Source organism: Ambystoma mexicanum, chromosome 14 (assembly GCF_040938575.1).
Source record: "Ambystoma mexicanum isolate Mex_15411 chromosome 14, UKY_AmexF1_1, whole genome shotgun sequence".
Lineage (NCBI taxonomy): Eukaryota > Metazoa > Chordata > Amphibia > Caudata > Ambystomatidae > Ambystoma > Ambystoma mexicanum.
The window spans coordinates 160,972,895-160,986,096 of record NC_090940.1 but is presented as its reverse complement, the minus strand read 5'-3'; the positions used below and the strand labels follow the sequence as shown (position 1 = coordinate 160,986,096).

The window sequence follows — 13,202 nt, the reverse complement described above, 5'->3', positions numbered from 1 at the left end:
CTTACTTTGAATTCTGTGTTAGAGTGCAATTCTTTTATTGGTTGTAGTAGGTTTTCCGGGCAAAGCCATTTTTTCAACTTTGTCCATAACAACTCTCGATCGATAGTGTCGAACGCGCTAGACAGATCAATGAATGCAACATATATCTTCCTGTTTTGGCGAATAGCTTCCATCTTCAGGAAGTTCAGGATGGTCAAGTTCAGCCCACAACCAACTCCTTTTACAAATCCTGTTTGACGGGGGTCGTATCTTTTAGCGTCTTTAATCCATTTGAGTAGTTCCCAATAACGTCAAGCAGGGCTATCGGCCTATAGTTCTTGGGGTCTGTTCGGTCGCCCTTTTTGAAGATCGGTACCACAATGGCACTCCTCCAAGACGCAGGTATAGTTCGCGACTGTAGTATTGATCTGAACAGGGAGTAACAAAATTCTGCCCATAAGTCTGGATATTGTTTCAAGTGTTGATTGGTTAGGCCGTCTGGGCCAGGTGCTCCTGAGGTACTCAGTCGGACAATGTTGTTGTATATGTCATCTTTCTTTATTACAACTGACCATTCGTGCTCTTGACATGGGGCTGTTATGGTCTTTATTGAGTTGTTATTGAAGGCCCCTGCATAGTGGCTTACCCATGTTTCTTCTGGGATCATGGATTTTGTGATTGCACCCTGAGGGGTTGAGATATTATTCAAGTAGCTCCAAAAGTCGCTTGTGTTCCTATTTGCGAGCGCTTTCATCATGTGTTCGGCATCTCTTTGCACCATTATGTGTTTATGACCGATTAGCCAATTCTTGTAAGTCTGTTTCAGTTGTTTTGCCTTGTCTAGGTTGCTGCTGACTGTTATTTTTGAGCAGTCTTAAGGATTTTCGCAGATTTTTTTTCTTTAGATTAAGCTCTGCATCCCATGCATGTACCTGTTTGAAGTCTGCTTTAACATTGCCGGAGCACTTTTCTCTGTAGGTCTCTAGTAGAGTTGTGTATTCAATTTGTTCTTTCTCTGTTTTTTCTCCCAGTGCTTTGCACAGTGAGCTCACTTTGTTCGCATTGAGTCTCAGACGATTACGTCCCGGTCCAACTTCAAGAGGATATTTTGACAAGGCGGTTTCATGTTCGCTTTTGTATGACTTCAGGTATAGCTTTAGTATGCAGTGATCACTGAACTCCATTTCAGTAATGGTTAGATGGGATACTTCACGTCTCAGTGAATCGTCGGCAAACATATAGTCAATTATCGATCTAGAGTGGATTCTTCGCCAAGTTGGTTGGGCGGGAATGTCTCCTTTTGTTTGCCCATTCAGCATGTGGAGGTTCCACGCCTTCATTTCCGACAGCCAGCGCGCAGCGGCTAATTGGACATTTGTTTCCTTCTTGTCATGCGCAGTATCGGTTTTATCAATCATACAGTTTATGTTAAGATCTCCACATATAATGATGTGCGTATCTTTATCATTTCTTTTGTTGTTACAAATGAGTTCTGAGATGGTTTCTAGAAATCGATCAAGGTCTATAGCTAAGTGTTGCCAATATATGTTTATCAACATAAGTAGATTTGCTTTCATCGTTGGTCTCACAGGTAGTTGTATTTTGCATACCTGTAGGTACGCAGACACATTGGTTGCAGACAGTATGCGAACTCCACTTTCAATTTTTGCAAAAATTGCCATTCCTGACATGGGGCGTCCTTTGGTTCCTTTAATGGCTGTGTTGAAGGCAATCTCAAAGCCATCTGCAATGGGAGGTTCCGTTAGCCAAGTCTCCTGAAGACACAGTAAATCTATGTCTTTCAGGGCGTTTGGGATTTCTTCAAACAAATGTGTATGCCCACGTGTGTTCCATGACGCTATACATAAGTTGCCATACACGTTTGACTTTTGGCGTTAACTATTTTTGGAATTGTTTATGGTGAAATTTGAAATGTATATTTTCACTAAATGACATACACAGTTTGCGAGGGTATGTGTGTAAGCGGTGTGTGTGAGGAAAGATTTTTATTTCCAATACGATTTACTTTTTTTAATGAGTATTCTGTTCAAGGAATGTACACAAGCTGTGGAATTAGACGAGGCGGCACATGGATCAGAGGTGGTGGATCAGCTTGGTCATTCGGAGACAATCAAGAAAACAAGGGTAACTAACAAACAATTTAGTTACTTGCTGGTAAAGCAAACCCAGGAGAACAGAGTCATTTCTCCTGGTCTTTAGTTATTTAGGATAAGTGGTAGGGTCAGTGAGGATTAGCTTTTGGATAGAGGACACACTTACTTTGGACCTGCAGGGGGTAATAGGCTGATTCAGAGCCTATTTGGCATGTTAGAGGACAGACAATTCAAACCTTACCAGCTGCTACACTAGCCAGAGCCTGTCATGTCATCAGTCGAAGCTTACATACATCCCAAATCCAACAAAAAGCCAAAGAAATGTAGGACATGCAGAGTCTCATTGCACTCCTGCAAGACAACATATATAGCGTAGACTGTGAATGGTCCCCTTTTCTAATGAGATGTCAACCAGCGGGAGGCAAAACAAATGTAGGTCAGTCCCTGGACACTACAAAGAAGACACCAATAGGAGACTGGAACAAGCCTCCTTATCCCCATCTTTTGAGAGTAGAGCGAAAAGTCACTGCTTCGTATCAGTTATATTGGTTGCATTACTGTTATTCTATAACTTGGTCGTAAATTGGCATGTGGGGAGGGGGATCTTAAAGGGGGGAGTGGAGTAAGGATCAGTCCATAATGAAGGCACAATGGCAGATGGGGAAATTCATAACATGTGTTTGCGATTAGCAATCAAATACTAGTCCAATATAAAAGGTTGTTATAGACAAGGCACAATTGGAGATGAACCCACTGTTGTAAGATGGAGACGCAGTCTGGAAAGTCATCCGTTTGTTGTAACGGAAACATATTATAAAAAAAAACAAATACATACAAAAATGAATACATTGTAATACGCCTGCTAACAAACTCACATCAATCATCTTGATACACAGAGCATCATTTTATCATGGTACCTACTCAGGAACCATAGTGTGTATAAAAGGGCATTCCAAATTGATCCTCTAACCAACAAGGAGAAGAGTTTGCAAAAATGTAAAACACACTGTGAGCCACCAAAATTCAATCTTCCCACACCTAGCAAACGCAACCACATTTGACTAAGACTATCAGCCTCATTAGGGTTTCGGTGGTGGGGTAAAAAAGGGTAAAAAAAAGTGGGAGCAATTCCATTGCTGCCACTTTTTTTGGTGACATCGTTTGGAGGTAAAATGGAGAATTCGCCTACAGCCAAATATGAAGTTTAACCCCTCACTTTATCGAACATCAGCAGTTGTATTGCCCCAACTCTCCCTTCTGCACATCTCGGAATGCTTCTGCTCTGAACTTCGGCGCCCATGCGTAGAAAATGTTTCCACTGGCACACATTTTCTTTCCCCCGCCATCAGTTGGCAGCAATCTGGGGACAAAGACACATGAGGGATAATGTGTACCTGTAGGACAGGGAAAGTGTGATAGGAACACCCCTGTCGATGCCCTATTTTTCGAAACTGAAAAATATGTTATACTCAGAGTCAACCACGAGACGGCGGATTGAACAACACGTGAATCTAAGTAGATTCACAAGTCCAAGAAACATGCCACTAAAAATGAGGAAATCAGTGGGTGGAAAAAATAAAACCAAAATTTAAAGTTAAGATTGCTACCTATTAATATCAAAATACACTTCTTCCCTGGGCTGGAGCCCTGCAACATCAAGCAGCCGCTGCGCTGCCTGCCCGTGAAGTCTGCACGCTGCAGGAGCAGCTAGGCTTCGCCACCATATCCAGCCGTGCCCGCCACACACATCAGACCAGCTGATCCTGCCAGATATTGCCTGCCACACAGACCATTGTGGCACACTGAGAAGGCCCTCAACCCGATCTACAAGGTACGGAGTGCTCATTGCCCAGTTACCTCCACGAGGGGCCGTTGGTCCGTGTTCCAAAGATGGTCGCCGCATGGCACAATCACCTGTTTATAATGGTTGCCTAGGAACTGTCCTCGCTATGTGCCCATAGGCTGCAAGGTGAGCAGGAAGCCGGCCCACTGAGTCCAAGGCCCCTACCTGTCTGCACCTGTCGCACCCGTCGCACCGGCAGCACGGCGCGGGACACTGCTCTTCTATCATTGCTTCTCTTTTGTGCCAGACCCCTTCCTTGGCTCACACTGGACTTCCTCACTCTATGCAGATACTCTACGATCACTCGAGGACTGCCGAACTACCTCCTCCTATCAAACCCACTCCACGAGGCAGCCCAGGCTAACGGGCTCTGATACTACCTCCACCTGCCACGAGCGCAAACTGGTATTGACCTGTGCTCAGTCATAAAGACTCACTGCCCTAGTGGCATCATCCATATAGTACACAAAATACCCAGTTAGTCCTTTATCTCTGCATAGACTTCTCCTCTGCATATTTGAACTAATAACGTACTATTGCATACCTTAATCGCGGCCGCCGTGTACTATACCCATTTGAATACGCTTTATACCGCTATATTGCCGTTCTCTTTACCGAATACCTGGAATAGATCCCTGCCTAGCCTCCATAGCTACGTCTGTTAACGACTAGGTCTCTACTAACTAGCCATGCCATGATAGCACTTTTTGCATAGCCTATGCCATTACTGCACTACTGCCTGCATGCACGTGCTCGCTCTTTGCCAAACTGCTTACCAATTTGAATGTATCCCCATATGTATGCTATGCCTAAACATTACTAATTGCTATAGAACCACTGTTACTCGCCTATTGCTATATTCGACCAGAAGCCTACTTTATCCCTCCAAGCTTGACATCCCCATGTAAACTTTGTCTCTACATCAGAACACATGGTACACACGCATAGCAAATAACCCTGATACTCGCTTATCTCACCTAATATCAGCACTGTCTTCTTGCATCAACAACACAACCACCTCAGGTTGCACGTGAATTCTCATTTACCCGCTGCTCTGACGCCCCCGACAACCTGCCCCATGATCCCACTGCCTACCTACTCAGTCAGGATAGTACCCTGCCTGATAACTTACTATGTACTACCTTACCTAAGCGCATACAATCATCCCTCAAACACTATGGATTATCAAGCCTACAGCAGCCCACTAATGAATCAAGCCAAAGACACTTGCCTGTCTAGGGAGACAGAATGCAGCCGTACCCAGTCTATGGCTACTACATTGCCTTGCTCAGCCAACATCAAACCCACCGACTTCCTACCAGACTTCGAACAAACTAGTATAAAACCCACAACCAGTACCTCTCGCCAATGCCTCACACCAGAACAATGGATTAACCTCTTTGCCCGGAAACCCACACCTAACATACCTTGCCCCAATACAACTAGAAACTCAAGACTGGGACACAGATTCCTTAAAAGACATCTTAAGTCATCTTCCAACCTCTCCCTGATGCATCTCAATAACGCAGACCAAAATAAGGCTAACATGTCAAGCAAACTACATCCCATACCCAATACTCCACCCAAAAACCACAGCCACCAATTACCACCAACAAACATTACTTCTACCTTGAAAGGAGGCCTCATTAACGCCAGGCCACTAACAGCCCACGCGCTTGACATCAATGACTTCATATTATCCAAAGACTTAGACCTTCTAGCCATCACAGAGACGTGGCTCCACCCTGCCTCAGGTCCCCTCCTATCACTAGCTATCCCAGACCTTTACACTATTATCAGACAAGACAGATCATCCTCCAAAGGTGGCGGCGTCGCCATTATCGCCAAATCCTCCCTAGGCCTCAGACAGGTTCCTAGCCAAACACTCCCATCCGCAAAACACCTATCAAAATCAAACTGCCTTCATCCCCTTCGCAAACCATCACAGCCCATTTGATTTACAGACCCCCTGGCCCACTCTCTTCCTTTGAAGAAGACTTATCACTACTGCTGACCAACAATCCTAAACCAAGCTCACAAACCCTCCTTCTGGGAGACTTTAACCTTCGGCTATACGATACCAGCGACAAGACTAGCAATACAAGAATGTACTAGCAATTAGCAACAGGTCTAATTAACTAATGAACTAGGCCTCACTCAACGACTCACACAATCCACGCACTCCAAAGGGAGACAATTAGAATGGATTGCGGACTGCAACTGTAACACCACTATCACCTCTAACCATCTGCTCGGCTGGACCGACCATCATGCCATCCTCTTCTCCCTTCCGAGAAACACCACTAATCACAAGAAAACATTACCCCCCCCCCCCATCCACCCAGATTAGCTAGAAATACACGGAACATAACAGCCCTCAAGCTACTCCCACTCCTGGGACCGCTCCTACAGGTGGATACTGCCACCGATCGGAACAAGGACCCTACTCATCTGGCGAGTCTCTACAATACTACCCTCCTAAATGCTATCGACAATATAGCACTGCAAAAGCTTCGCAAAGCCAAACCCCTTGCCCACCTAAATTCCTGGTTTACCCCACAACTCAACACTGCGAAAAAACAAAAGAGCAGCCGAAACTAGCTGGAAAAACTTCCCATCTGCTCTTAACAAAGAAAACTTTCTATCAGCCTCAGCTACATACAAATCTGCCATCTTCGTAGCCAAATCTAACTCCTATAACGACCGTATCCACCATGCCAAATCCAACACCAAGGAACTATTTATCATACTCAGAGAGTTAGAATCACCAATACCCCCTCATACCTGCACCAAGGACTCCACCTGGTGTCAGAACATCCAAAAAGCGTTGCCATACAAAATTGAGCTTCTACAAAGAAATATTGAGACCAAAAAAACGAAGCTAACTAACTACCTCCCCTCACCTACAATACCCACACCTCTTTCTGACCAATTCGACTTATTCAAATACTCCCCACTCAGCGTCAAAGAAATAGAGGAAATTATCCTTAGCCTAAATCCTTCCAGATGTATGGGTGACATTTGCCCCGCACCTATCATAAAAGAAACAGCGAAGGAGATCGCTCAGTTCATCCACTCTCTAATCAACGCCACCTTCAAGTCCAACACAATCCCTGCTAACCTTAAGGATGCCTGGGTTATCCCACTTCTCAAGAAACCATCCCTCGACCCCAATAATCCTTCAAATTACAGACCAATTACCACGGTACCTTTCCTTCTGAAGATCGATAAAGCAGCCTATCTGCAGATCCAGCACCGCTTGGAAAGCAATAACTTGCTAGGGCTACGACAATCCAGATTCCGACCAAGGCACGGCACCGAAATAGTCCCGATAGATCCAGTAACTCAAATTGAGAATATTAAAGACTCCCTCCTTCTCTTACTAGATTTATCAGCGGCGTTTGACCTGAACCACCATAAAACCCTCTAACAATCTTTCTTCAGCAGCACGTTTCTCTAATGATGCAATTGCTTGGATACAATCATTTCTAAACAACAGAACTAGAGTGTTTGCACCAACTGCTTCTGCATCGACTGTCACATGTGGGGTACCACCGGGCTCTTGTGTCTCCCCCACTCTCTAACATATTGACAAAGCCTCTATTTGACAAACGACCATCTGGGCATTTCTTACATTAATTACGCCAACGACACACACATTCTCATACACATCACAGGCAACCACGACATAGGGCCTCATTATACGGTAGGCGGTAACCATGGCGCTATTAGCGCCATGGTTGCCGCCGGTATTTTACTGTGTCCGCCTTGGTGGATGGCGGAATTACCGCCCTACTCAAGGTGAGCGGGGGCGGTTATTCCCCATTCACCAAGGCCCTTCCCCAATCCCATTTTTGCCCCCATAGGGCATAATGGGAATGGGGAAGGCGCTAATTACGGTACCGCAAGTTGCGGTACCGTAATTAGCACCAAGGTCCCTTTGCGGGTTGGTTTTTTAACACCTGCTAAAAGCAGGCGTTAAAGTACCAACCTGCAAAGGGACCTCGTAATAAGGCAGTAAGGGTTAACGGTCACCGGTACCCTTACCGGTGGCCGTTAACCCTTACCGCCTACCGTGTAATGAGGCCCATAGACTCACTGACATTTACCTTATCATCCAAGCATGGATGGCACAACGCAGTCTTTGCCTTAACGACGACAAGCCTGAGCTTCTCCTAGTGGAGTCAATAGTGGAGCCAGAGTCAATAAACTTGACAACAAATTTAACACCTTCGTCATTGACGGCAATAACATCAAAGTTTCAAAAGACATCAAAATGTTAGCTATGCTCATCGACTCCACCCTCTCGCTAGGAAGGCAAATCAATGCCACAGCATCTACTACTGCTTACACATGCAAGCTCATTAACGCTTGTAGACCTTTCCTGACACCTGCTAATTGTATCACTCAAGCCAGGGCGCTTGTACTAACCAAGCTTGACTACTGCAATGCACTATACCTGGGCACTAGTCAACACAATCTACGCAAACTTCAGATCTATCAAAACAACGCACTCAGAGCAGCAACTTATTTCCCCAGAAAACTGCACATCTCAGAGATGAGGCGCAGTGTTCGCTGGCTCTCAATTAACTAAAGAATCAAACTCAAGACTTTCTCCCTCACATACAAATGCATACATTGATACCTCTGTGATAAACACTCTTCAACATCACAGATTCAAACTGAAAAAGTAAACTACCAAACGGGAAACGCAAAGGAAAAGATGACAAACCTCAGACGACACTGACAACATCTAGAACCGAATAAAGAAACCCTTACTACAACAAGAGAGACGCCGCTAAAACGAATAGGGCACAAGCAACACCCATAAGGACAGGAATCAACAACCCCAGCCAACTTCCAGCTAACAACCTCACCCGCTCCATAATCGCTACTAAAGATCATACTTGTATAGAGTTGTGTGAACGTTAGCACTTGTCACACTCGAACAAAGGTATGGATACTGGCAGGGGCATTGACCAAAGGGAGTTGTGAATGAAGGCAGATGCCGCCCCTGGACATAATTGCAAGCGTCGGCATATGCCACACTCCGAAGGGGCGGGGAGTGGTAGAATGCATAAGCAACTGAATAAGATGATGAATGCTGAGCAGCCACCATATATGGATGGAGTGACACTGGCTGACCGATGCAGCGCACCAATTCGATTGGGAACGCTCTCTGGGCCAGATTTGAAGGGACGCACAAACGCCTGCCTTCCCTGCACATAAACAGGTGCCACGTAGGTGGCCAGTAACTTGGGCAAAGTTATGAATGTGAGTGGATGCCAGGTGGGAAAGGGACCGAGTGTCGGATAGCCCCAGATCTGGACGGAGACGCAGAGAGGCTCACGCACCCGACCTGAAGAGAATACAGGGGTTTAGCGCCTTGCTCCCAGACAGCAAGGCCAATTAACCAACCCACTAACAATTTCACCTCTCTGCATACACCTCTCAAACTCTAAACAAACACAACCATAAGCCTACAAGACAACAATCCGTACAAACTTCACTACACTGCAACAACAAAACAAACCACACAGACCCGCACAACAGCACACGGTGGCTACGAACCACAAAACACCTCAAGCCTAGCCAATGGACTTCCGGGCAGAGGTCGCCAACAGCACATCACTGCTCTTGCACTTTTTCAGCTTATCCCCACTAACTCATCTCCCATCCCTCCTTTTTTCAGAGCCGCCAGAGCGCCAGGGGACCACTCCGGTGGTGATAGTGCGCGGTACAAATATCCTTTAACATCAACATAAATTCACACTTAACACCTCAGTCAGACAACTATATCTTCTCATTCCAACTACCTCATCATACCTAGGTTCAAACTGCAAAAAGCAGGGGGTAAAAGCTTCCCAGTCCTCGCAGCCAAAACCTGGAATGCTCTACCTCCTAACATCAGACTAGAACATTCCTTCCACAAATTCCGGAAAGAGGCCAAAACCTGGCTCATTCTGAATGAAAACTAACCCTCCAGTTCTTGTACACATCTAACTCCCTTGTGAATATTCACTCTTCCAACTAGCTCTGTTGTGTAAATATACTGTGTCTTGTGTAAACGGGGTAAATACCCGGCCTGTAAATTGTGTAAACGGATATTCCTGTAACTGTAAATAATGTATCTCCATATGTACCCAAGAAATGTGCCCAGTTGCCTTAGGGCTTGGCACGCTATATAAATAAATACAATAGCGAAATAAACAGACATTGTTGAAACCTTAAGTCACTCTCACAAATGATTACCATAAACATCAGGACATTGATAATCTTTACAGCATACACCAACAGCAAACCAACATGCATCGCAAACATATAGTACATTTTAAAAACACAAAGCATTAATATTTAAATCACCAATACTATACACCTTAAAGTCACTTACCTGTAAACAGAGATACTAACTGACATTAATAGCTCACAACATCATACTTCCACCAATTTTAGAACACATTTGAAACTGTGAGAGGTGTGTGCCCCAATCATTTGGGAGGGGTTGGGGGAGAAGGGTTGGAGTGGAAACAGAACTACCAGGTTATATGCCAGAGTCAGTCCTACCCCAGAGGAGGGGCGAGGGAGATGGGGAGCCCTGGTCCAACACCCAATGCCATGCACCCTCAATTCTGGTCAGCGTTCTCTTTGTGACCTTACAGAACTACGTGAGCCAGCATTCCTTGCCGGACCAAATAAACCCAGCGGCCGCCGGAGGAAACAGACAACTTCCATACAGACTTTAACAAGGCCCTGTCAAAGAAAGGAAGCAGTACTCACTGCAGCCTAAAACAAGCAGAACACTGATCCGACATCCAGTGGGGACTCAAACTGAAACTGTTCAAACTGATGTGACTAGATGGGGGTGGGGTTAAGAGAGGGTGTTATAACATTTCACTGCATCAATCCTCGCAAGTGGGAAAAGACAGCCCCAGAATCAGATAGAAAACACAACCAATTGAGGAACTGAAGGGGGTGGGGATTAAAAGGCGGGAAGGAACAGGTATAAAAAGCATCTGGGAACCCCAGAGTGTGGGATGTGCGGGTGAGGTTAGGCGGTGTGGAAGTACACCAAGAGACTAGGACGTCGGAAGGTGGAGCGGGGTGTTCAAAAGTCTGTGGAGATGTTTGATAGGGGTACAGGTGAGGTATTGTGTGTATGAGAGAGTTGTAACCAGGGATAGAGTGCAGCTGTGATTGTGTGTGTGTGTGTGTGTGTGTGTGAGAGTGTGTGTGTGTGTGTGTGTGTGTGTGTGTGTGTGTGTGTGAGTGTGAGTGTGAGTGTGCGTGAGTGTGCGTGAGTGTGTGTGAGAGTTGTAGTGGAGTGGTGTATAAGAAGTACGTGAGGGAAGGAACAGTGTATATAGAGAGAGTAGAGTGGGCGCTAGAGAGAAGAGTGGCAGGAATTGTTCAGGGTAAGGTAGGAGGGAGGTCAGAGTAACTGAGATGGGAGGAAGAGATGTGCGAGAAGGAAGAGGTACAGAGGAGGAGAGAGGCTGCACGAGAGAGAAAAGGTGAGAGCGAGTAAAAGGAAATGGGGTGAGAAGCTAGGAGGGAGGTGCAAGTAGAAGGTAGGAGAATATGTGAGAGGAAGTAGGAGTAGAAATGGTAACAAGAATGAAGAGACATACGATCAGGGAAGGGAGGGACTGAACGAACCAAAGAGTGAGGAAACCCAGGCATCATCTTGAAACTTTAGAGCCATCATTATGGGAAAAGGGCATCCTTAGAAAGCACCGGAGGAAGTGAGATACATAAGGCCTTGATCTTGCCCTTTAGGCTTTCCCTGGTATCCTCATTAAGGCACATAACCCTACTTCGAGCAAACACTATTACATGGGATGGACAAGGAAATGTGGAGCACGCAGCAAGTCCAAAGTTCTCACTGCTTCCAGGGACTTGTTCCGTGAACTACTAAGCAAGCATCTGAAGGTCAGTATTGGCCAGTAACACAACTAGAGGGAAAACTAGAGTTTGCAAGTGCAGTGGGAGAAAAAGAGGCTGTGCATGGAGTGCAAGAAAAATATGTAACAGCAAATACCCACACTTACGGACAGGAAGCCAGAGTGGGGTAACATGCCTCAGTCAAAAATGCCAAAGCATGCTTTTTAGCCCTCAAGATAATTAAAGACCCGAAGCACGTCATCAAAGAGAGAGGAAACACCTGAGGGAGGTGGGCTAACAAGACTTCAGGCAAGACCATTACCTCAAAACGGGGAACGAAAAGGTATAAACAATCACACTCATTTTAGATATTTCTCATAGTACTAAAGAATGCTGAAAGACTGGTGTGAGAATTGGAAAAGTGTTCCAGAGATCTGATGTAGAAGCAGTAGGATCATTAAGCGAAGACAGCAGCAGGAGGCTAAGCCAATAATCTCAAAACAAAGTTTAGGAAGAAAGGTGCCAGGAGCCCAATTGGGCCTTTGAAACAAAGCCTGGGAGGAACCAGGAGCTGTTGGGGTAGACTGTTTAGGCCCCATACACGGGAAAGATGTTTACACTACGTATATTGTACTAGGCCATGGTGCGACTGGGTTTGATGCGATGTTGCAACTAAATATGTGTTCAATATAGTTAGAAGAATTGAAATGAGTGTTATTAAGTTGATACGTTTTAGAATCACAGTAGGCAGCAATAGGAGTAGCAGTACCATGGATACAACATATTGTTCAATGTACAATTTGTAGCACTGAGACGCATGTAGTGGGCCGCTTTTCGTTTGCTTGAGAGAGACAAGTTAATTGAAGGGAAAACTAACATGTGGGAATTCAACAATGGGTTTAGGTTGCAGACACATTTAGGGCACTGCGAAATATGGGTTTATTGTGGATACATGAAGACATTGCAGAATGCAGGTTTCACCTACTTCGGAGTCTTAGTGGTCCGGGCAGTCCCTGGATTCGCAGGAATGTTTTTTTTCCTGGTGTGGAGAGCTGGATGGCCTCGGTCACGAAAGGGGGTCGAAAGCTAACCACATGTGTGCACTTGTGATAACATTACAAAGGGCTGAAGGCGAGAACATAATGGAAAGCCATTTTGTTTGATTTTTATGGCCGCATTGGGTTCATAGATGTAATTGCCTGGGAGCATGAAGGCTTGTTTTTTGAGAACTAGAAAGGTCCGGTTACACAGAGTTAAATTGAGAGCTGATGCTTTATGGGCTTTCAGGGAAATGTTTGCCGAAGGCTCTGGCAGCCGCAAATATGAATTGCTCTGTGACATTCCCACTAGTAACACCGTAACAATGTGTGAAAGATGCATTGCAA

At 45.3% G+C, this 13,202-nt stretch overlaps 1 protein-coding gene across 3 annotated transcripts in view; it reads right to left on the bottom strand.

Moving 5' to 3' along the window:
* MGA (MAX dimerization protein MGA) overlaps positions 1 to 13,202 on the bottom strand; it is an 872,134-nt gene that overhangs the window by 650,319 nt on the left and 208,613 nt on the right. The window lies entirely within an intron of this gene.